General features: G+C 46.7%; 1 protein-coding gene across 1 annotated transcript in view; it reads right to left on the minus strand.

Moving 5' to 3' along the window:
• Window positions 1–22,261, minus strand: part of LOC137537153 (zinc finger protein 208-like) — a 289,307-nt gene that overhangs the window by 145,018 nt on the left and 122,028 nt on the right. The window lies entirely within an intron of this gene.

Here is a 22,261-nt window from a genome sequence, read left to right on the forward strand (position 1 = left end):
TCAATGAGATGCAAATAATTCTGTGTTGCTGCAGGTTTATGCAAATTTTATATGCAAATGTATGCAACTTGAAAATGGACCAATCAAATTCCACCTTTGCAGGACTGTGTGGAAGGGTAAGCAATGCACCCTGGGAAGTAAACACACAGAGACAACAGGAGCCTAAATGGGGCACTAGCTCACAAAGTATAGAAAGAAGGAAATTGTGAACTCTCACAAAGGGGAGCTGCACAGGGAGCCGCCAACCACTGGAAGCAGGTGGGAGAGGCACAAACTCCACTCGGGTACCCAGAGAGGGGGGTGATGGTCATAGTCTTACCCTCCTTGGCGGTAGTGACGTGTATGCACCTAAATACAAAACATACTGCGATTGGTATTGACGTGCATATACAGCCAGTCCGAGTTGGATTCAGGTGATTTTTTTTCTTGTTACTGACCCCTGTGGCTAGGGTTTTAATTCAGTGCACTCCCTCCTTCCCCTGTATGTGTTTGTCAGCATGCACACAGTTTGTGCTGGTGTATGTGCATGGTGCACATGGATACATTACGTTAGCTCCCTTGTGCGATTGGTAAGATGCACTGTCTGTCCCAGGAGAGGACGTCAGGATGTGTGCTCCTAATCCCTAGATAGGTTTGATGCAATGAATGTTTGCATGTCTGCACTATGCATGTTACAGGGCCAGAGTTAGGACACCTATGTTTACCTGGGTACTTCTGCGCAGTATAGGTGACTAAGCATAAGAATGCATTCTTCTGTGAACTAAGACCCCGGCTTTTAACGTAGCTGTAGGGATAACAGTGGTGCCTGGATGAGTGAATCTGTGAAGGCATTTGTTTGAACATATGCATGCGAGAGTGCGAAGGGTTAATAGATTTTTGCTGTTTTCTGGCCACACCCCCTTCAGCACCTCCCTTTCCTTAATAACTTATTTAATGTCATAACTAGAGGCGATGTGCCTGGATATGTTTTTTTTTTTTTTTTTTTTTTTTTTGTATATATGATGTGTACACAGGAATCTTTTATATATACTAAATAACATCTATGCTGTAAGAATAAAGCCTGATGTGTAGCTGTGTTACTAATAGAGATGGTCAATGAGATGGAAATAATTCTGCGTTGATTCTGATTTATGCAAATGTATGCACTCCTTTTGCTCATGAAATCAAATAATTTCATATGTTGTTAAAATTTGGTTTGGTGACTACAAATCAAATTAAATGGTACCTGAGATGGATGAAAAGAAAAGTTTTATACATACCTGGGGCTTCTTCCAGCCCCCTTCAGGCTAATCAGCCCCTCGCTGTACACCTCCACCACCTGGATCTTCTGCTTTGAGTCCCAGTAATTCAGCCAGTCAGTGCTGTCCGGCCGCATGCCGCTCCTACAGCCAGGAGCGTTGTGCATCTGCGCAATAGTGTTGCGCAGCTGTAGTACGTTCCTGGTTCAAGTACCTGGAACCATAGCAGATGATCCAGGTGGTGGAGGAGGACAACGAGGGACTGATTAGCCTGAAGGGGGCTGGAGGAAGCCCCAGCTATGTATAACACTTTCATCTGTCTCAGGTTTACTTTGTTACTCAGTAGTACTATATTCTACATATGCACTCCCCACAGAGCTGCAGGGAATCCACTGAGAATGTTGTGCACATTGAACACAGAGGTGTTGTCTATCACCCATAAACCTGGTTCAGATTGTACATGAAGAATGTGTAATAGAGGAAGAATCCCCTCATTCTCCTGCAGAGTACCTGCACATCATTCTTACATGTACCCACACTTACATTGCCTAGGGCCTGATAGATGTTCTTTGTTCCTGTCTGTACCTTCTACAGGTACTCTTAGCAAGGACTAGTTTTAGGCCTCGTTCACATCTATGCAGCTCAGATGGCCGTGCGATCGGAACGCAACGCGTATGATCGCACGCCATCTGCGCTGCTCCCCGCTGCATTGCTGATCCCATCCATTGACAGTGAATGAGTCAGCTCTGCGCTTGCGGGCTTTCAATCAGCAAGATTGTAATATGCAAATAAGAGGAGTCGGAGTCGGTGGAATCCTAACCTGAGGAGTCGAAGTATTTTTGTATCGACTCCACAGCCCTGTTCAAAACTCGGCGATTCCAGCACCACATCTCCATGGCAACAGGGTGTCACGTGACACTCTTCACATGACAACGTATTACACGCTGGAACGTCTTGATGATGTGTGTCACCCTGTTGCCTTGGATACATGATAATGGAATCGGCGATAAGTGAGTTTTGACTCCCGCAAATCGCCCACTCAGGACTGCAGGGAGGTGGGGTGGGGGAGAGAGGAATCCGGCCGCCTATCAGTGAGCCGGATGAACATTCGCTGCTGCTACAGACAAATGTGGGAAGCTGTTGCTGGAAACAATTCTGTGTTATGTAACAAAATAAATCCTATTAGAATGGAAATCTGATGCATCTCCAAGTATCTCTTCTGTGGATAAAGCTGCTAATAAAGTTATTCCTCTGGATAATGTGCTGAATATCAGCTGTATATTGTTCCCACAGTGTGACATGTTTTGTTCCTCTGCATGTGATGTAAGATGTACTATTACCTGCATCACTCAGATTTACTGTTATAAATAAAAGTGTTTGCAGCCAGAGCTCTCTGTAACATTGCAGGTCCGTAGTCTGTCACTGGTGATGGTCAATGAGATGCAGATAATTCTGAGTTGAAGCAAAATACCCCCCTCCCCCCCTCCTACAATTGGCATAAATAAGCTATACTGGGCTGAAAAAAATGAGGCCATGTGCTGCTTTGTTTTGAAGATCACAGCAATTATTTTTTTCCAGACGATGGCATCACCCGGCCTCCCTACAGCAACGCACAGGCATGACAATGGAATGGTTGGTTTGTGCCCGTTTGTGCTGCAAAAAGCCCCCTTCTATTTGTTCTAGTTTTCAAAATATTAAAGATTTTTATAAAATTGAAATGTTTCCCCACCATTCATTCGCTTCATTATTGAGATGTTTCTGGTTTGTTTAACCACTTAAGGACTGCAGTCATAAACCCCTTAAGGACCAGACACTTTTTTTCCATTCAGACCACTGCAGCTTTAACGGTTCATTGCTCGGTCATACAACCTACCACCTAAATGAATTTTACATCCTTTTCTTGTCACTAATACAGCTTTCTTTTGGTGTTATTTGATTGCTGCTGTGATTTTAATTTTTATTATATTCGTCAAAAAAAGACATGAATTTTTTTCTTTTTTTTACTTTTTGTGCTGACATTTTTCAAATAAAGTAAAATTTCTTTATACATTTTTGTCCATATTTATTGTGCTACATGTCTTTTATAGAAAAAAAACAACAATAAGTGTATATTTATTGGTTTGGGTAAAAGTTATAGCGTTTACAAACTATGGTGCAAAAAGTGAATTTTCCCATTTTGAAGCATCTCTGACTTTTCTGAGCACCTGTCATGTTTCATGAGGGGCTAGAATTCCAGGATAGTATAAATACCCCCCAAATGACCCCATTTTGGAAAGAAGACATCCCAAAGTATTCACTGAGAGGCATAGTGAGTTCATAGAAGATATTATTTTTTGTCACAAGTTAGCGGAAAATTACACTTAGTGACAAAAAAAAAAAAGTTTCCATTTCTGCTAACTTGTGACAAACAAAAAAGAAATCTGCCACGGACTCACCATGCCCCTCTCTGAATACTTTGGGATGTCTACTTTCCAAAATGGGGTAATTTGTGGGGTATGTTTACTGTCCTGGCATTTTGGGGGGTGCTAAATTGTAAGCACCCCTGTAAAGCCTAAAGGTGCCCAAAGGACTTTGGGCCCATTAGCGCACCTAGGCTGCAAAAAAGTGTCACACATGTGGTATTGCCATAATCAGGAGAAATAGTATAATGTGTTTGGGGTGTATTTTTACACATACCCATGCTGGGTACCCATGCTTTTTGATTTTTTTTTTTTTTTACACACAATTGTCCATTTACAGAGATATTTCTCCCACCCAGCATGGGTATGTGTAACATAACGTATAAACCAGGGCTGTGGAGTCGGTCCAAAAATCCACCGACTCCGACTCCGACTCCTCAGTTTAGGATTCCACCAACTCCGACTCCACGACTCCGACTCCTCTAATTTGCATATTACAATTTTGTTGATTAAAAGTATGTAACATGAAATTCGTCTCTTAACTGCCAACAATTAGGAATTTTACAATCCAACTGAAGTGAGAATGATATGTAGACTACTATATTTATTCCCTTTAGACTAAAACTAGTCCTTGGTAAGAGTACTTGTAAAAGGTACAAACCGGAACAAAGAACATCTATCAGGCCCTAGGCAATGTAAGTGTGGGTACATGTAAGAATGATGTGCAGGTACTCAGCAGGGGAATGAGGGGATTGTAAACAGACAACACCTCAGTGTTCAATGTGCACAGCATTCTCAGTGGATTCCCTGCAGCTCTGTGGGGAGTGCATATGTAGAGTATATTACTACTGTGTAACAAAGTAAACCTGAGACAGATGAAATTAAAGTTTTATACATACCTGGGGCTTCCTCCAGCCGCCTTCAGGATAATCAGTCCCTTGTTGTCCTCCTCCACCACCTGGATCTTCTGCTATGAGTCCAGGTACTTGAGCCAGTCAGGCGTAGTGCGCATGCACACACTCCGGCGCCAGGAGCATACTACACCTGTGCAGCACTATTGCGCAGGTGCAGAATGTTCCTGGCTGTGGGAGCGGCATGCGGCCGGACAGCGCTGACTGGCTGAATTACCAGGACTCATAGCAGAAGATCCGGGTGGTGGAGGACAGTGAGGGACTGATTAGCTTAAAGGGGGCTGGAGGAAGCCCCAGGTATGTATAAAACTTTACTTTTCATCCGTCTCAGTTACCCTTTAATTTGTAGTCACCAAACCAAATTTTAATAACATATCAAATTATTTGATTTCATGAGCAAAGAGAGTGCATACATTTGACATTTGCATAAATCAGCATCAATGCAGAATTATTTCCATCTCGTTGTCCATCTCTATTAGTGACACAGCTACACATCAGGCTTTATTCTTACAGCAGAGATGTTATTTAGTATATATAAGAGATTCCTGTGTACACATCATATATACAGTCACAATCAGATATGTATATCTGACCTTAAAAATACAGGGACTGCTTTATTGAAGCAGCACAAGTAACTAATTTTGATTGGTTTATTTCATTTTTGTGGACTAAGCACAGCTATTACTGTATATATACTGTATATATACATTATTTTTAATGACTATTATCTGAGAAAGAGAACATTTTATCATATTTTCTATTTTAATTACAGTTACAAATTCATTAGGAGTCGGAGTCGGTGCATTTTTTCCCGACTCCGGCTCCAGGCACCCAAAATTGCCCGACTCCACGACTCCGACTCCACGACTCCGACTCCACAGCCCTGGTATAAACACATTATACTACTTCTCCTGAGTACGGTGATACCACATGTGTGACACTTTTTTTGCAGCCTAGATGTGCTAATGGGCCCAACTTCCTATTCACAGGTCATTTTGAGGCATTTGGTTTCTAGACTACTCCTCACGGTTTAGGGCCCCTAAAATGCCAGGGCAGTATAGGAACCCCACAAGTGACCCCATTTTAGAAAGAAGACACCCCAAGGTATTCCGTTAGGTGTATGGTGAGTTCATGGAAGATTTTATTTTTTGTCACAAGTTAGTGGAAAATTACACTTTGTGAAAAAGAACAATAAAAATCAATTTCCGCTAACTTTTGACAAAAAATAAAATCTTCTATGAACTTATCATACACCTAACGGAATACCTTGGGGTGTCTTCTTTCTAAAATGGGGTCACTTGTGGGGTTCCTATACTGCCCTGGCATTTTAGGGGTCCAAACCGTGAGGAGTAGTCTGGAAACCAAATGCCTCAAAATGACTGTTCCGGGGTATAAGCATCTGCTAATTTTTATGACAGGTGGTCTATGAGGGGCCGAATTTTGAGGAACCGGTCATAAGCAGGGTGGCCTCTTAGATGACAGGTTGTATTGGCACTGAAGTGCAGGAAGCGCAGGATGTTCTCAAATCGTGACCTGGACATGGCAGCAGAGAACATGGGCATGTGATGTATTGGGTGCGTAGACCAATAAGACCGCAATACATTCTTTTTGACTAAACCCATGAAGGTCCCCAAAAAATGTTACATTTGGAAACTTGGAGTGGCTTCCACCGAAAAGGTTGGTCTCAGCCAGCAGTGATCAGGAAAAAAAATTCTGTCACTGTGGTGGGGCGGGTGAGGGTTTGGCCGGGTGATCAGAAGCCCACAGGGGGCAGATTAGGGCCTGATCTGATGGATAGGAGTGCTGGGGGTTACAGGAGGTGATTGATGGGTGTCTCAGGGGGTGATTAGAGGGGAGAATAAATGCAATCAGTGCACTGGGGAGGTGATCGGAAGGGGATCTGAGGGTTTGGCCGAGTACTCAGGAGCCCACACGGGGCAAATTAGGGCCTGATCTGATGGGTAGGTGTGCTAGGGGGTGACAAGAGTTGATTGATGGATGTCTCAGGGTGTGAATAGAGGGGGGAATGGATGCAAGCAATGCACTGGGGAGGTGATCGGAAGGGGGTCTGAGGGTGTGGGCGGGTCATTGGGTGCCCGCAAGGGGTAGATGAGGGTCTGATCTGCTGGGTAGCAGTGACAGGGGGTGATCAGTGGGTGATTAGAGGGAAGAACAGATGTAAATAATGCACTGGGGAGGTGATCAAAGGGGGTCTGGGGGGCTATCTGAGGGTGTGGGCGGGTGATTGGGTGCCCGCAAGGAGCAGATTAGGGTCTGATCTGATGGGTAGCAGTGACAGGTGGTGACGGGGTGATTTATGGGTGATCACCAGTAGGTGATTACAGGGGAGAATATATGCAAGCAATGCACTGGTGAGTTGATCAGAGAGGGTCTGGGGGGCTATCTGAGGGTGTGGGCGGGTGATTGGTTGGCCCGCAAGGGGCAAATTAGGGTCTGATCTGATGGGTAGCAATGACAGGTGGTGACGGGGTGATTGATAGGTGATCAGTAGGTGATTACAGAGGAGAATATATGCAAGCAATACACTGGCGAGTTGATCAGAGGGGGTCTGAGGGGCTATATGAGGGTGTGGGCGGGTGATTGGTTGCCCGCAAGGGGCATATTAGGGTCTGATCTGATGGGTAGCAGTGACAGGTGGTGACGGGGTGATTGATGGGTGATCAGTAGGTGATTACAGAGGAGAATATATGCAAGCAATGCACTGGCGAGTTGATCAGAGCGGGTCTGGGGGGCTATCTGAGGCTGTGGGCGGGTGAATGGGTGCCCGCAAGGGGCAGATTAGGGTCTGATCTGATGGGTAGCAGTGACGGGGTGACGGGGTGATTGATAGGTGATCAGTAGGTGATTACAGGGGAGAATATAGGCAAGCAATGCACTGGCTAGTTGATCAGAGGGGGTCTGGGGGGCTATCTGAGGGTGTGGGTGATTGGTTGCCCGCAAGGGGCAGATTAGGGTCTGATCTGATGGGTAGCAGTGACGGCGTGATTTATAGGTGATCAGTAGGTGATTACAGGGGAGATTATATCAGGGCTGTGGAGTCGGTCCAAAAATCCACCGACTCCGACTCCGACTCCTCAGTTTAGGATTCCACCGACTCCACGACTCCGACTCCTCTAATTTGCATATTACAATTTTGTTGATTAAAAGTATGTAACATGAAATTCGTCTCTTAACTGCCAACGCTTAGGAATTTTACAAGACAGCTGAAGTGAGAAGGATATGTAGACTACTATATTTATTCCCTTTAGACTAAAACTAGTCCTTGGTAAGAGTACTTGTAAAAGGTACAAACCGGAACAAAGAACATCTATCAGGCCCTAGGCAATGTAAGTGTGGGTACATGTAAGAATGATGTGCAGGTACTCTGCAGGGGAATGAGGAGATTGTAAACAGACAACACCTCTGTGTTCAATGTGGACAGCATTCTCAGTGGATTCCCTGCAGCTCTGTGGGGAGTGCATATGTAGAGTATAGTACTACTGTGTAACAAAGTAAACCTGAGACAGATGAAATTAAAGTTTTATACATACCTGGGGCTTCCTCCAGCTGCCTTCAGGATAATCAGTCCCTCTATGTCCTCCTCCACCACCTGGATCTTCTGCTATGAGTCCAGGTACTTGAGCCAGTCGGGCGTAGTGCGCATGCACACACTCCGCCGCCAGGAGCATACTACACCTGTGCAGCACTATTGCGCAGGTGCAGAATGTTCCTGGCTGTGGGAGCGGCATGCGGCCGGACAGCGCTGACTGGCTGAATTACCAGGACTCATAGCAGAAGATCCGGGTGGTGGAGGACAGCGAGGGACTGATTAGCCTGAAGGGGGCTGGAGGATAAGTAACTAATTTTGACTGGTTTATTTCATTTTTGTGGACTAAGCACAGCTATTACTGTATATATACTGTATATATACATTATTTTTAATGACTATTATCTGAGAAATAGAACATTTTATCACATTTTCTATTTTAATTACAGTTACAAATTCATTAGGAGTCGGAGTCGGTGCATTTTTTCCCGACTCCGACTCCAGGCACCCAAAATTGCCCGACTCCACGACTCCGACTCCACGACTCCGACTCCACAGCCCTGGATTATATGCAAGCAGTGCACTGGCGAGTTGATCAGAGGGGGTCTGGGGGGCTATTCAAGGGTGTGGCAGGTGATTGGGTGCCTGCAAGGGGCAGATTAGGGTCTGATCTGATGGGTAGCAGTGACGGGGTGTTTGATGGGTGATTAGAGGGGGGAGCAGATGTAAACAATGCATTTTCGGAGGTGATCAGGATCAGTGTGTTTGGGTGCAGACTAGGGGAGCTGCAGCCTGCCCTGGTGGTCCCTCGATCACTGGGACCACCAGGGCAGGAGGCAGCCTGTATAATACGCTTTGTGTACATTACAAAGCGTATTATACGCTTTCCATGCGGCGATCGAGGGGTTAACAACCCGCCGGCGCTTCTGAACGGCCGGCAGGTTGACGTCGCGGGTGGGCGGAGCCTATTGCCAGCGGATGTGCGTGCATCACAGCTCACGATCCCCGGCCAGCTAGTGTCCCAGGACCCGACGCCAATTGACGTTACGTGGTCCTGGGCGTGCCACTTTGCCGCCGCACATTGGCTATGGGCGGTTGGCAAGTGGGTAATGTCCATTTTTCGCAGTAGAGCAGAGAAACAAAGTACTGCAAGAACTTTCAAGTTTATTTTGCTTTAGATCAATGAAAGTTTTTTATGCCCCGCCCACAATCTGTAAACACAAACGCATGGAAAATATTTAATTTGTTTCTTTTGCCACAAATTTAGGTTTTTGGGGGTGATATTTGTTTTCAGTAATTACTATAATTTCTATGCATTTAAAGGGAAAAACAAGGAAAAAAATATACTATTTCTCCAATTCCATCCCCTATAGTTTTAAAATAAACAATGCTACTGTACATAATACCCACACATTGTACATGCCTATTTGTCTTGGTTATCACAAGATGTAAATGATGTCCCTAGTACATAGTATGGAGACAATATATTATTTGGAAATAAGGGTGTATTTCTTCCTATCGTATCACCGCTGTATTATGCGTCCTATGGGATGCGTTCCACCACTCCCTACCGCACGTCCACATCCTCCTTCCGGCGGCAGAAGGTAGTGTGTGGTGGAATGCGTCCTATAGGACACTAATTACAGTGGTGACATGATGGGATCCCCGGACTTCTGGGTAAGTTAACCCCCTCTATCCCGCAGGCACAGGTGCATTATGCAACCTACATTAGCATTCCGAATTCGAGTACTTCTGTACTCGAAAGCCGATCCCTGCCCGCAAGGTGATCTTTAACAAATGGATAACGATACAAGCACTCTGTCCAGGGGCGTAACAATAGTGGATGCAGACCCTGCACCAATGGGGGGCAGGAGGGGTCACAGCATGAGGGGAGATCTTGGCCACACATCGGCGGGGAGGAGGACAGTCCCTCCCTCACCTTGGGCTCTCCCCTCAGCGCTCCCCTCCAGCATCACTTAGTGTCTGCAGGCGGCGGGCAGGAACACATACCTTCCTGCATTCCACCGCCGGAGCTTCCTCTCTCTAAGTGTCTGACGCTACTTCCTGTTTAAACAGGAAGTAGCGTGAGGCACTTAGTGATTGGACCTCCACGGTGGATGGAGGTATTGCCTCCTGCCGCCGCCTGCTGCCACTAATTGTTGCTGGAGGGGTGCGCTGAGGGGAGAGCCTAAGGTGGGTGGGGGGGGGACTGTCCTCCTCCCCGCCGATGTGTGGCTAAGCTCTCCTTGCATGCTGCATCCACTCCTGCCCCCCAAAACGTCCCTGAGTGGGTGGGGGGCATCCAAATTTCTGCAGGGGGCCCGGTGATTTCTAGTTACGCCCCTGGCTCTGTTGGTATCGGATGTTAAAGAAGAGCTGTTTCATCTTTGTCATCAGGATAAGCATCGATGGTTTAGACGAGGCAGGGCTTTTCATGTGCGTAGGGCTGAAGCTGTAGTGCATACCTCGTGTAAGGGTGATTCAGAGACCCCGGCGATTGCTGGATCCTGAATTACTTCTTCCTCTGAGTTGCTACGACTCAGAGGGGGAATAGTATTTAGCGCCACCCCGAATTTGTGCAGCAGCAGGGAGAGCCATCATTTGGCTCACCCTGCGTCAAGAAGCCCTGTGCCGACAACAAATGTATTCGGTATATAGATGCGTGGAGCACCCTTAGAGATGATGGGTGGGCTAGTTAAGAGTTGGGATTTTGGTTTTGATATCAGCTGTATTATCTGTTACAGTCTGGCCATGGCTCTTTCTATAATGCGTTTTCTATTGCCTTTGATTATCTGGTACTGTTATATCCTGGCTTTTTAGCCTCTTTCCAACTGAAATGCTTTTCAAAAACAATAAAAAAAAATTGTTAAAAAAAAGATTCCGACCACAATTTAATCCAGCCAGTTTGTGGTAGAATGGAACCAAATGTTAATGGTATGTTCTATTTGCCTGAGGAAACTAATTAGGGCCCATTCACACCTGAGCGGGAATCGCACGATTCCCGCTCACGGCAAACCGCTAGCGGTTCTGCAAGAACCGCTACACATTGTAGCAAGTCGCCGTGTTCTCACTGCCGCGGTTGCGGTTAGCGATAACCGCAACCGCGCTGCATGCAGCGGTTTGCCGGCGACGAGCGTTCCGCGATTTGCGATCGTGATTAGCGTGCATAGCACGCTAATCGCGATCGCTCCAAAACCGCCGCAGTGTCCAGTGATTTTTCCGCGCTAATCGCGGGAAAATCACTCCCGCAGAACGCCGGCGGTAATCGCCGGCGTTCTGCGATTGTAAGTGTGAATGGGCCCTAAAGGTTCAGATTTCTAAAGTTAAAAGGAATTTGGAGAAATTGAATAACTTTGAACATTATGATGATCTGAACAACAAGTTGAAAGATAATCTCAGTACAGCTGAAAGTATATTAATGAACACTAAAAGAGTTTAATACATTAGAGTTATGAAAAATTATCAAAAGAACCTTGTATATGAATGATGAAGGTGGGAAACGGTTTACAGATCACCAAGGTCAATTCCCTGTAAGCCGAGGTTGCAAAAAAGAGTGTAACGATATGTGTCAACAAAAACAGAGTTCTGATTATGAGATGATCTGCAGTATCACCTATAATGGCGCAGATATATACCTGATTATATGGAGATCTGCAGAATCACCAATAATACAAGTATACCAGGCAATCAGAAGTGGTAGCTGTTAGCAAATGTAGTGCTTGGTGCAACAGTTGTACTGACAGATAGCAATACCTCACCAGAGGAGCTGGTGAGTACTAACAGTACAGAGCCCCTCACCAGAGTCAGTGCCCTCTGGTGAGAGTAGAGTGGTCAGGCTGATCAGGTTCGGTAACAGGCGGGCAGATACAGTACAAATTCGACAGGCAAGAGAGTAGTGAGATATTAGGCAAAGTCCAGCAATAGAGTCAGATGGGCAGAAGTACAGAATCGGTAAGCACGAGCAGGGTCAGAGAATAAGCAGAGTCATACCAATATACAATAATACAATAATCCTAGTCTTGTGTGAAATCCCTGGTTTCCTCCCAGATCAAAGCACACCGGATACTATCTAAGGTCTGAGCGCTAGCACATAAGTATTCGCAACAGCAGACAGCGAGCTACTGACAGCTCGCTGCCTTTATGCTGGCAGAGGACTCCAAAGCACGCCCCTGCCAGCCAGACCAATCGGGAGCGAGGAGCGCTCCCCGTGATGTCAGCCGACCCGTAGGTCAGCTCATGCATCTCCAAGACGCGTAAAGGTCTCGCCGCTGCGCGCGCGCATAGCCCTGACGCTATGCGCCGGCGAGAGGCCAGTGCGCACGGACCGGGCTGAGCAGCGGGAATGGCAGAGATCGTATCCCCGCCGCTCGTTACAGTACCCCCCCCCCCCCCCTTGAGGCGTGGACTCCGGACACGTCCTGCATGGCTTCTCAGGATGCAACTAATGGAATTTTTTCTTAAGTTCCTCCGCATGCATGCGGCTACTTGGTACCCAAGACCTCTCCTCGGGCCCATACACTTTCCAATGAACAAGGTACTGCACCGAGTTACGCACCTGACAAGAATCCAAAATCTGTTCAATTTCATATTCAAGTTCACCCTCAATCATCACGGGGGGGGGGGGAGGAATCTACATGCACAGCTGGTTTCAATAGCGACACGTGGAATGATTTTACCCCTTTCATACTGGGTGGCAGTGAAATAACATGAGACATTATTAATCTTTTTAGAAACAGGGTAGGGCCCTATAAACCTGGGGCCCAGCTTCGCTGAAGGCTGTTTAAAGTGAACCTCCGGACTGAAAATCGACTCAGCAGCACTGAAAAGGCTTTGTGTTTCTTTAACAGTTTCACAGCATCAGAACTTTGTTTCTCTTATATAAGCCTCATTTTTAGCTGCACAGAAGAAAACTGCCCGGGCTTTTTTCCCCTGATGCTGTGCAAAGCATGATGGGATTTCTGATTTTGTTGTTCTCGTTCTGCTGTTTTGGTGCAATTTTTTTTTTACATTTTGAATTTGACATTTGAAGCCTATGGTGTGCAGCTGGGAGGGGTGATGTAACGATCGGTGAAGCACAGAGAGGATCTGATTACCGGTGATCTGCAGTATCACGGGGAATACAGATGTATACCAGATTATAAGTGATCTGCAGTATCACCGATAATCCGATATACCAGCTAACCTCTGTTCATCTGAGTAGAGTGTAGTGTTAGGTGGACTAGGCCTCAGTGCAGTGAGGATAACTGCACGGCTTCCTTCCGAAGACCTGAAATCTCCAAGGCGGGAGGAGTCAGGCTGCGAGTAGGAAGGTTAGTCTGAGAGTGACACTGAGGAGGAAATGTCACTAACAGGACGGGGAACCGCCTCCAATCGTGAGGTCGATTCTCGAGGTCGGACAAGCCAGGTCGTAACACACGGACAGATAAAGTACAGATACAGTAGGCAGAGGCGGAGTCTAGGTACAGGCAGGGTTCGGCAACAGGTATCAGAAATATCGAGGTACAAGATCAAGAGGCAGAAACAGAGTCTAAGGACGAGCCGGGGTTCGGCAACAGAGTATCAGAAATATCGAGGTACAAGGTCAGAGTTCAGGAGGATAGTCAAGCAGGCAAAGGGTCATAACAGATAATCACAATCAAACTAGTACTTTAAGCTATCAACAGAATCTAGCTTAGTGTAGGATTACAGCTCCAGCTGGTCCTGGCACACTAACGGATCTGACTACAGGTCTGAGTGCTCCCACGTATGTGTTTGCAACGCCAGACACCAGAGGAATGACCAGGCTCCAGTATATATACTCTGGAGTTGCCCAGTGCCTCCCCTAAGTGCTGGACCAATGAGGTGTGAAGCCAGTGTCAGCTGACCAGCCTGGTCAGCTGACTACCTCTGGCTACCACATAAGCCCTGCCTTAGTGCGCGTGCACGCGTCACTCTAAAACCAGGGGGACTACGAGTCCCAGCCGCACCAGCACCGCTCTGCGGTGTCCCAGCAAGGGGCCTATGCGCGCTAACCGCCGCGTCCAACGCGGCGGTTTCTCCGCGCTCCACACAGCCCTGCATGGAGGCAGCCACCTCACGCTGAGAGAAGGCGGCTGTCCCTCCGCACTCTGCCCTGCTATTACGGGAAGCAGCCGCCCCACGCTGAGTGGAGGCGGCTGCTTTCCCACAAAGCTTCAAACAAAGTCTAAAAGAAGACAAGCCCTATAGGTAAAAACACCTCAGTACGGTGTCTTGTCAAAATTAGACCAATTGGTCGAGTGATATGCCTCCTGTATTTGGAGGGATATCAACGGTACACTCTCCTAATAGGGATAGTTGGCTACAAGTATGTGCAAATTACTGCGGGGGTCTTTGCTGATCCCCCCCACTCGATGTGTCGACGTGGGGTGTAGCTATCCCGCAGGCAGTGCACTAGTGTACCGGGACAGTGCGTGAGGTTAGAGGGGCATAAACAAGCTACCTGCAATCTATTAATAACAGATAGGGTAGAGCCCAGAGTTCTGCCTCACACTACTGTGCCCAAAGGAGACAGGATGGATAGAGTACTGTGTCATCACAAGTGCCCAGTGCTGTACATATAAAACCTTAATATGAACATATTTCGCCCATAGACAGGGCTTCCTCAGAAGGTGCTATACAATATATACAAATTTACATAAACAGTGATTAAAATATCTACACAGACCCCCCCACCGCCATCCCTCAAAGCTTAAGTCAAAGCTAACCGAGCCATGTCAGGCCTCTGTTTAAATAGGTGGTGGAGGGGGGAAGTGGACAACGCCCCTTGTCTGGGGCGTGTCTAAAGTAAATTGGCAGTCAACACTGTATAGACCCTCTAATGGGTAGTTAAATGACCCTGAGGGGTGTCTACCTTAAATACATGTAGGCGCTGTGGTTGGCGGCAAATACCGCCACCGCGATCGTCCCCAGGAGTCCGCCATCCTGTGCCTCCAAGCCGGGTTAGTTCCATGTGTACATGGCGGAGCAGCCCGTTTCCGCCCGGCGTATACGTCATGCGCTGTATGTAACCATAGTGACGGCGCCGGACAAAGTCGGCGTCACAATGCGCCTCCTCCCATGTTGTCAGGGAGACGCAATGCCACCAGCGCATAGGTCTGCATCTGCTTTACAGCCCCACATAGTGGGAGAACGTTTACAATCAAATCATTCATTAACTGTGAGACACGCGGAGTAGTGTATGGAGCGAAATGCCCATGCAACCTGTGGTATGTGGGTAAAACCACAAGACAATTCAAGGAAAGGGTACTGGAACATGTTTATGTAAATTTGTATATATTGTATAGCACCTTCTGAGGAAGCCCTGTCTATGGGCGAAATATGTTCATATTAAGGTTTTATATGTACAGCACTGGGCACTTGTGATGACACAGTACTCTATCCATCCTGTCTCCTTTGGGCACAGTAGTGTGAGGCAGAACTCTGGGCTCTACCCTATCTGTTATTAATAGATTGCAGGTAGCTTGTTTATGCCCCTCTAACCTCACGCACTGTCCCGGTACACTAGTGCACTGCCTGCGGGATAGCTACACCCCACGTCGACACATCGAGTGGGGGGGATCAGCAAAGACCCCCGCAGTAATTTGCACATACTTGTAGCCAACTATCCCTATTAGGAGAGTGTACCGTTGATATCCCTCCAAATACAGGAGGCATATCACTCGACCAATTGGTCTAATTTTGACAAGACACCGTACTGAGGTGTTTTTACCTATAGGGCTTGTCTTCTTTTAGACTTTGTTTGATTTATTGTTTCCCTGGTATCCCACTTCGGCCAGTGTGTGTTCCCACAAAGCTTCACAGGTGATCAGGACAGTTGGAACTGTGTCTCCTGCTCCTTGTCACCACCTTTCAACCAAAAAGATGGCTGCCCCCATGACAAAGATGGCAGCCCCCATGAATCACAAACATTTGCCTGTTCTTTTAAAACAGGGTGGGTAAGATATTATATTACCTATCTATTCTAATTAACATAACTAATGTAACTTGATGAGAGTATGTTTGTTTAGGCTGAAGTTCCTCTTTAAGGGCCAGATGTCGGGTTGATACCCACACCATGTTTCCTGGCACGAATTCCCATTCCACTGATCGCTTTTTGTCTGCCTCTTTCTTTTGTGTCAGAAAAGACTTTTCCAAATTCCTTTTAACCATAGCCCAAATTTCCTTTAAAGTTCCCTGCCAATCCTCCAAAGCCAGAAAAGGCGAAGTCACCACGGGCAAAGGAGAAAATTTGGGAGATCTCCCCGTTACCACCTGAAAGGGAGAGAAGCCCGAGGAAGTACTTTTCAGGTTGTTATGCGCAAACTTTGTGAATGGCAAAAATTTCGCCCATTCCAGTTGCGCATCAGCCACATAACATCTGAGAAACTGCTCTAATGACTGGTTAACCCTTTCAGTTTGTCCATTAGTTTGTGGGTGGTAGCCAGAGGAAAATGACAGGTCCATCCCAAGATGATGACAGAACGCTCTCCAGAATCTGGAAACAAACTGAACTCCCCTATCTGACACCACATTCTCCGGAATGCCATGCAACCGGAAAATGTGCTGAATGAAGAGATCTGCCAGCTCTTGGGCAGAGGGGAGTCCGTCCAGGGGAATGAAATGAGCCATTTTACTGAACCTGTCAACTACCACCCAAATGACTGTTTTACCCTCGGACCTGGGGAGTTCTCCCACAAAGTCCATGGACAAATGGGTCCATGGTTCCTTAGGCACTGGCAATGATTGCAGCGTGCCCCCAGGAGCCTGACGAGACGGTTTGTTCCTGGCACAAATGGAACAATCCTTCACAAATTCTCTACAATCTAGAGCTAGAGAAGGCCACCAGACACATCTGGAAAGCAGATCCTGTGTCCGAGCAGCTCCCGGGTGTCCTACATTCTTATGTGCATGAAACAACTGTAAGATCTGCAGGCGAAAAGGAAGTGGTACAAATAGAACCCCATCAGGTTTCCCTTCAGGAACGTCTTGTTGATAGGGGCTTAAAGTGATGGACCAATCTTCCCAAGTCTCAGTCGCTGCCAAGACTATTTTTTCCGGCAGGATATTCTCAGGGGCTGGTGGCTGTACTGTCTCAGGCTCAAAACATCTAGACAGAGCGTCTGCCTTGATGTTTTTACTTCCTGGTTTGTAAGTAATGACAAACCTGAACCTTGCGAAGAACAAGGACCAACGGGCTTGTCGGGGACTAAGCCTCTTGGCCCCCTCGATATATTCTAAATTCTTATGGTCTGTATAGACCGTGATCGTATGCTCTGCTCCTTCGAGCCAATGGCGCCATTCCTCAAACGCGAGTTTGACCGCCAAGAGCTCGCGATTCCCAATATCGTAATTTCTCTTGGCAGGAGAGAATTTCTGAGAAAAAAAAGCACACGGATGCAATCTGCCCTAAAGACCTGAGTGTTGAGACAGCACAGCCCCAACCCCTACTTCAGATGCATCCACCTCTACGATAAAGGGAAGACTGATATTAACATGCCGCAAAATGGGGGCAGAACAGAACAATTCCTTCAATGTTGCAAAAGCAGCATGTGCTTCCGCCGACCAATTATAAGTGTCTGCTCCCTTTTTGGTAAGTTCTGTGAGGGGTGACACCACAGAGGAAAATCCTTTAATAAACTTCCTATAGTAGTTGGCGAATCCAAGGAACCTCTGGAGTGCCTTTAACCCCAAAGGTTGTGGCCACTCCAGTACAGCAGATACTTTACTGGGGTCCATGGTGAGACCAGCAGTAGAAATGACATAACCCAAAAAAGGGACTTCAGAGACTTCGAAGAGACATTTCTCTAGTTTTGCATACAGAGAGTTCTGTCTCAGTTTTCTCAACACATACCTGTTCCCTGTGTTCAGCTAAACTGGGTGAGAAAATGAGTATGTCGTCCAAGTAAACAAGGACAAACCGCCCTAAAACCTCCCGGAAAACCTCATTGATCAATTCTTGGAAGACGGCGGGAGCGTTACATAACCCGAAGGGCATAACCAAATATTCGTAGTGCCCGTCGGGCGTGTTGAACGCCGTCTTCCATTCGTCACCCTCCCTTATGCGGACCAGGTTGTATGCCCCTCTGAGATCAAGTTTAGAGAAGATACTGGCATTAGTAACCTGGGAAAACAAATCATCTATCAGAGGGAGTGGATAACGATTTTTTACAGTAATTTTTTTAACCCTCTGTAATTAATACATGGCCGTAGGCCACCGTCCTTCTTTTGCACAAAAAAGAAACCTGCTCCGGCCAGAGACTGTGAAGGACGGATGAACCCTTTAGCCAAATTTTCTTTAATGTACTCCTGCATAGCAAGTTTCTCAGGGCCAGACAGGTTCTACAAATGGCCTCTAGGGGGCATACAACCTGACCTCAATTCAATAGCACAGTCAAAACTTCTATGTGGCGGAAGTTTATCTGCGGCTTTGGGACAAAAGACGTCATGGAAATCATTATAATATGCGGGCAACCCCTCCATCTGAACCTTGGTGGCACAAACAGCAACTTTCTCCAGACAATGATGATGACAGTGAGATGACCAGCTTAATAGTTGACCAGAACTCCAGTCAATCTGAGGAGAATGTTGTTGTAGCCATGGCATACCAAGAATCACTGTGGAAGTAGCCATTTTGAGCACTAAGAACTGTAACTTTTCCCTATGCAATACCCCTATGTGACATAACAATTTGGGAGTCTGACAAAGAGGTCGTTTACTTTGCAGAGGGGAATCATCTACTGCTGTGACAAAAATCTGTCTATCCAACGGGATTATAGGAATCCCTAATTTCTTAACAAAATCATTGTCAATAAAATTGGCTGCAGAGCCTGAGTCCACAAAAGCCTGAGTGGACGCCACTTGACCTTCCCAGGTAATACAACAGGGAAGGAGTAAACGATTATCGGTTAGAGGTAACACAGGCTCGCCTAGGGTAGTACCTCTAACTACACCTAGGCGGCAGAGTTTCCCGACTTCTTAGGGCAATTCTGCACAACATGACCCCCTTCTGCACAGTACAGACAAAGTTTCTCTGACCGTATTCGGTTCTTCTCCACCTCTGATAATTTTGAGTGTCTGACCTGCATCGGTTCATCCAGAGGAGGAGAAGGTGAAGGAGATGCATCAGAAAACGATCTCACTGAATATTTTCCCCAAGTCTGTCTTTGATATTGAATGCGGTGGCCAACCTTTACCGCCAATGCAATCGCTTCATCTACTGTCTTAGGCTCTGGGTGACCTAGCAGCATATCAGAGACCGGGTCTGATAATCCTGTTAGAAAACAATCTAACAAGGCAAACTGTCCCCATCTAGCTGACACAGCCCACCTTCTAAATTCTGCAGCATAAGTCTCTACTGTGTTGCGTCTCTGCCTAAGGGTCTTAAGCTTTCTCTCAGCAGTACTTGCAATATCCGGATCGTCGTAAATGATAGCCATGGTCTTATATAGCATCATTGCCGACGCATTCAGAGCCTACTGGTGAACAATTACAATCTGTGAAATCTATGGATATAGAAGAGGGGGCAGCAGACTTTGATTTCGAGGAACAACCGTCGACTAGTACAAAGAAGGACAAAGAGTATTATACTCACCTCAAGAAGAAGGTTATCTCTTTCCCATTAATGGATGAAATATCGGAGGTTGTTAAGGAGGAATGGAGAAAATTGGAAAGGAAACCGCCTCTAAAAAATAGAATTATGAAATTATACCCTTTAGAATTCAGAAGATTCGAAATCTCTGGATAATCCACCCAATATAACCGCATCGGTCGTCCATTTAGCAAAACATGTCACATTGCCTAGCGAGAACGCAGCAACCTTCAAGGATGTACTAGATAAAAAGATAGACTCTGAACTAAGGAAAGTATACACTACTTCAGGCACGGTGGTTAGACCCGTCATAGCGTTAACATCTGTGGCAAAGGCAATTAAGGCTTGGTCAGTAAACATCAAAGAGGCGATCAGAGCAGATGCAGACAAGGAAATGATAATAATAATACGAACATTTGTATAGCGCTTTTCTCCTGTCGGACTCAAAGCGCTCAAGAGCTGCAGCCACTGGGACGCGCTCAGGAGGCCACCCTGCAGTGTTAGGGAGTATTGCCTTGAACTCCTTACTGAATAGGTACTTGACCTAGCCAGGATTTGAACCCTGGTCTCCCATGTCAAAGGCAGAGCCCTTAACCAGTACACTATCCAGTACACTATCCAGTACACTATCCGCCCTTTAAAATTTCAATTTAACAGCAGATTATGTAGGAGAAGCTGCAGTGGATATCATTAGATGTTCGGCGAGGTCAATGGTTTTTTCAGTTGTTGCTAAAAGGGCTCTGTGGCTAAAGTCATGGTCGGTGGATCCAACATCACGCCAGGAATGGTGCAATATACCGTATGATGGCCGAAATCTCTTTGGTAAAGAGATGGACACAGCAATACAGCATGTGACTGGAAGAAAGTCTGGTTTACAAAATCCTGTTTATCATGTCAGCCCTACCTAAACCGCCGCATCCCCGCCGCTGTAATCTAACTAAATCCCCCCAAACTCCCCGGGGGGCAATCCAGGCAGTGCTTCTTTGAGAGGCAGAGCTATGAGCCGCAGCTCTGCCTCTCAGCGTGTCTGTCAGCCCAGATCACCGCCTGTCCCCCGCCCCTCTCAGTCTTCCTTCATTGAGAGGGGCAGGGGAGAGGCGGAGATACGCGGCTGATTGACGCGTAAGGAGGCAGAGCTACGGCTCATAGATCTGCCTCCAACAACAGCAAAATCCACGACCAAGAAAGTTGTGGATTTTGCGAGGAAAAGGTAGGGGGGAGATATGGGGGATTTAGTGAGATTACAGCCACAGGGATGCAGCGGTTTAGGTAGGGCTGACATGATAAACAGGATTTTGTAATAAAAACAGGAATTTTAAGAGACTTCAGAGTCTCTTTAATACCGAAGGACAGGAAGCCGAGAAGAACTAATCCGATATAGTCGACTAGATTTCAGCAGGCCAGAATTAGAGCAGCAAGGTCTTACAGGTCTGGCAAGGAGTTTAAGAAAAATTGGCAGAGCAGCCATAGTAATCTAATCTTATAAAGGGACACAGATGGAGTTTTGTCAAGAAACCACCAAGAAGTTCTCACCGACAAAAATCCCAAAGTCAAAAGACAAGGCAAAGGTTCTGGAGGAATACATACAGACACTGCTACAGAAAAAAGCAATACAGTTAGTACCGGAACAAGAAAAAAGAAGGAGAATATATTCCCCATTGTTCTTTGTACGCAAGAAAAGCGGAGAATGGAGACCAGTTCTAAGCTTTCTGTGGACCTCGAGGATGCTTATTTGCATATTCCCATCCACTCGAGGTTCCAGAAGTATTAGTCGATTTTCAGTCAACTCAGATGTCTCCCCTTCGGAATTTGCACAGCTCCACTGACTTTGTCGAAGGTATTTATAGCTGTGGTAGCTCTACTGCGAATACAGGGGTGGAGGTTGTTCCATTATTTGGACAACTTACTTCTCCTAGCAGAGGACAAACACGCTGGTCTATCACAGAGGGATTCTATTAGAGACTCTGATGTATTTTGGGTGGAAGGTGAATCTAGCAAAGAGTACTACCTCCCAGTCCGACACTGGTTTTACCCAATTGGCAGCTTGGCAGAAGGTGAGCACATTAGGTGGGGGAGGCCAGGGGCACCCAACAGGCAGTGGAGGCTCAGCCCAGAAGGAGCACATTAAATGGGGGAGACCAGGGGACCTGGCAGGCAGTGGGGGTTCAGCTTGAGGAGGGGAGCATTACACGTGCGTAGATCTGGGGATTTGGCAGGAAGTGGGGGCTCAGCCCAGGGAGGGGAGCATTATATGTGGTGAGACCAGGGGACATGGCAGGCGTTGGTGGGCCACCCTGTGGGGGAGACTGGCTGGGGGTCCGTCGGTCTGCTCGTAATCGTACACTGGAACCTGATATGTCTAGATAAATTGGTTACATTGGTCAATTTGTTAATGCTTCTTCCTGGTCCATCAAAATGCTCTGACATCCTTTTCTGGAAGGCTCGTGTTGTGAAGTAGGTCATTTTGGCACCCGGCACTCTGCACTGAATATGGGCGCCGCCATAGCACTAGTACTATGTTACGCACCCCACGCAAAGGTAATTCGGGGATCCAGCAATTGCCTAACCCCGAATTACAC

The sequence above is a fragment of the Hyperolius riggenbachi genome, chromosome 10 (assembly GCF_040937935.1).
Source record: "Hyperolius riggenbachi isolate aHypRig1 chromosome 10, aHypRig1.pri, whole genome shotgun sequence".
In the NCBI taxonomy this organism is placed as follows: Eukaryota; Metazoa; Chordata; class Amphibia; order Anura; family Hyperoliidae; genus Hyperolius; species Hyperolius riggenbachi.